Genomic DNA, 3449 nt, shown 5'->3' on the forward strand with positions numbered 1-3449 from the left:
AATCCTTTCTCCTCCATTCTCCTCTTGGGATCTTGGGCACGCACGCACACGCGCCCGGCGTGAGTTTAAGACACCAGGTCTGGGACTTGAACTACGGTCGACTACGTGGGAGTCCAGCGACATTGCCATTACGCTAACTGCTGGCCCCCTCTCTTACATGTTTTTACATATATTTTCTCATTTACTATTCTGAAGCGACAATCATGTCCCACAGAGAGAGCAGCCGTAATTACCATTCAACCCTTCGTTCTGTCTCAAAGTCACCATCCTGACCTCTAACGTGCTTCCTCCTGACGTCACCCTTCACCGTTTAAACCGTCATTACATCGAGCTCCGGCTGGCTGAGAAGTCTCCAACAGAAGTGGCCCTGCATTTAGTAGATTTCCCTGGGAATCGACAAACATCTAAGTGCCTCCTTAGTGTTGGGTTCTGTGCTAAGCACACTAATCACACAGGCCACAAAGTGTGGCCACTATCTGGGAGAACAAGTGGGTCATGTTGACATATAACTGGGGGGTCAGAGTTCAGAGAATGCAGAGGGTACACAGAAAATGGTGACCCATTCCACAAAGCCAGATTAAAAGAAAAGCTTTAGAGAGGCTCGTAGGGAGATGAGGCAAGAAAAACGAAGAGGGAATGGAAGAAGATATGTTTGAAAGTAGGAGAGGACTTGGAAAATGGAAGAGCCCAGGTCATTCTCAGACTTGTGGCTTAGACAACTGAGGGATGCTATTCACAAAGCTGAGAAATACAGACTTCTGAGGAGAGACACGAAGTTTAGCTTTGTGGGGTCTTACCTTACTTATCTTCATGTAGAAAATGCACACAAAGCCATCCAAGATAAGAGAGCCAAGTCCTCCTGCAAGTTTACCCGGAGCCTAGTATATCCCTTTTCACAGTAGAAGAAACTGAGCCACAGAAAAATGAAAAACTCGCCCAAGATGTACACGGCTGGGAAGGGCCAGACTCCCAGACTCCCTCTACACGGACACGCGGGTCTGCGACTCAGGAGAGCAGGGCTGTCAGCACGGGTTGGCAGTCATCAGCCCAGAGGTGGAATCGGACTCGAGAGGAGGCGAGATCACGTAGGAAGCCCAGGGCAGAACCCTGGGGGACACTGTCCCCTCTGAGTAGGCGACAGCCAAGGAGGGCGATGAGAAGCTGTCAGGGGGTTAGTAAAGGAAGTAAGCCCATGTGGTTTCCCAGAAGCCAAGAGCAGTTTCAAGAAGAGAGTGGGCAGCAGGTTCAAACACTGTAAAGGGAGCAAAGAAGACAAGGCCTAGAAGGGGTCTCTGCATAGCAGCTAAGAGACATCGTCTCTCCTTTTGGTATATGTACCAGATTCGGCTTCCATTGGAGCTTCAGTGCTTTTCTCCCATTGGTCCTCCCACCTATCTCCTCCTTCCTTCCTAACTCTTCTTCGCGCTCCTCCTCTCCAAAGGCACGCAAACCTCCCTAGAGAATTTCCTATCTGGAAGGGAATTTCGGTTCATCTGAGGTCTTCTCATACACAGCCATGCTTCTTGTCTCAGCTCATGCATTATTCTCCTAGCCAGAAAGTCCTTCCTGCTCTGGTTGACAATCCATTGGCCATATTTCTTTAAAATCAGCCCCAAATTTAACCTTTATCATGAGTTTTGTTTTGTTGTTGTTGTTTTTTAATTTTCTGTAGTTTGCGTAACTCACTGGAGGCAGAAAGAAAGAGAGAGGGGAAGAGAGAGAGAGAGAAGTGAGAAGGCACTCCCCAGAGAGGATGACCATGCCACAATCCCCTCTCCTCCTTTCTCCTCTTGGGATTTTTGGGATGTACACACACATGCCACACACATTCCCAGGGTGTTTTTCAAGCTGCAGGGTCCAGGACTCAAACGGCACAGCTGGTCATGTGATCCAGCTGTCAAAACCACCACACTACCAGGCTGGCCCTGTATGAATTTTCTCTCTCTCTTTTTTTTTAATTACTATTATTGATCCCATCTCTTCTATACTTGCAGGTCTTGTAGTTTTTACTTTCTGAAATACTTTTTGGCACTCAAGTTTCCCCTGCATATTCTACATTAATATCAGTATTTGGGCCATCAGGTGGCATGATGGTTGAAGGCACTGAATTCCCACATGGCTGACAGCAGTTCGAGTCCCAGACCTGGCAGCTTGCTTTCTCACTTACTTTCTCTCTCTCCAGCAGCTGGAATAACACACCAGGCTCGTATACCTGCATGCACAAAATCTTGGGAAGAGAATGAATGAGAAGAATTGCAGAGTGGCCATACCCCGGGGAGCTGAGTTCTCGTTCTCTCTCTCTCTCTCTCTCTCTCTCTCTCTCTTTCTCTCTCTCTCTCCCCCCGGTCAAATTGAAATAAACAAATGAATAAAAATAAATAAATACAGTTAAATAAAATACTTCTTTAAAGAAAAAATAGTGCTGACCAGCCTGTCAGATAACATTTAGGAAAACAGAACAAATCCCCTTGTTGCTATTTCCTCACTGTATGCTCTGCACAGCGGTTTGAGAAAATGTTTTGGACTAAGCCAAACTAAGCCAACTAAGTTGAACATTTACCCAAAGCAAGTCATTTATTCAGAGTGTGAGTAATGGGGAGGAAAAAAATTTTAAGATGAATATGCACTAGTGCTAATCCTCATATTTTTATCCAAGCTGAGTTCTTTCAGGGAGGAGTCCCACAGAAATTTCTCTGCCTTTGACGAAGGATTAGTTATAAATGGGAAATGGCTACAGAGAAATATCCAGGATTCCCCGTTCTGGGGAGCCATCCCAATTCTGATGACATGAAAGTGATGTATCCAGGCAACAACTCATGAATAACATCTGGAAAACATCGTTGAACTGAGTTTCTAGGTAGGAACTGAGACAAAATAAAGCAGGATAGCAGAGGCAGACCAAAGCAGGTATAACAAGTGTTCGACCCAATTTCTACACTTCCAGGCAGCTGTATGGGGGTACTGTCATTTCCCTCTTATTCCAGAGAAAGCATGTAGACTTTAGATCAGTGTGAATATAAAACAAAATACTGGAACTCATAAAGCCATTAAAACACACACACACAACTTAAGATTTTAAATAGAGATTCCAAATCTCTTAGGTCCAAAATTCTAAGCAATGCAAATTCTAGAAAATAGAAGAATAGAGTGAAGTCCTCTAAGTATAGACTATCTCAAAGCTCTAGGAAATTCCTTCATTTAAAAGTTTTATTTTGGGGAAACCAGCAGTTAGCATAATGGCTATGTCGCTGGACTCCCATGTAGTCGACAGCGGTTCGAGTCCCAGACCCGGTGGCTTAAACTCACACTGGACGCGTGTGCATGTGTGCCCAAGATCCCGGGAGGAGAATGGAGAAGAAGGGATTGCGGCGTGACCATCCCCCCTGGGGGGTGATTTCTTGCTTTCTGTCTCTCTGTCTCTGTCTGTCTGGCAAGCGCACGTGCCCTAT

The 3449-nt window shown here is 45.7% G+C and overlaps 1 protein-coding gene across 3 annotated transcripts in view; it reads right to left on the reverse strand.

The window, feature by feature from the left end:
* Positions 1-3449, reverse strand: part of GPRC5A (G protein-coupled receptor class C group 5 member A) — a 34275-nt gene that overhangs the window by 15751 nt on the left and 15075 nt on the right. Inside the window, exon 1 of one of the 3 annotated variants that reach the window (XM_027766832.1) lies at positions 2168-2227. The exons of the other annotated variants lie outside the window; for them this stretch is intronic. The gene's annotated coding sequence lies outside the window, so the exon portion shown is untranslated. Of the gene's footprint in view, positions 1-2167; positions 2228-3449 lie in introns of those variants that run through there. 3 annotated transcript variants of the gene reach the window in all.

The sequence above is a fragment of the Tupaia chinensis genome, unplaced genomic scaffold (genome assembly GCF_000334495.1).
Source record: "Tupaia chinensis unplaced genomic scaffold, TupChi_1.0 Scaffold143728_1, whole genome shotgun sequence".
In the NCBI taxonomy this organism is placed as follows: domain Eukaryota; kingdom Metazoa; phylum Chordata; class Mammalia; order Scandentia; family Tupaiidae; genus Tupaia; species Tupaia belangeri.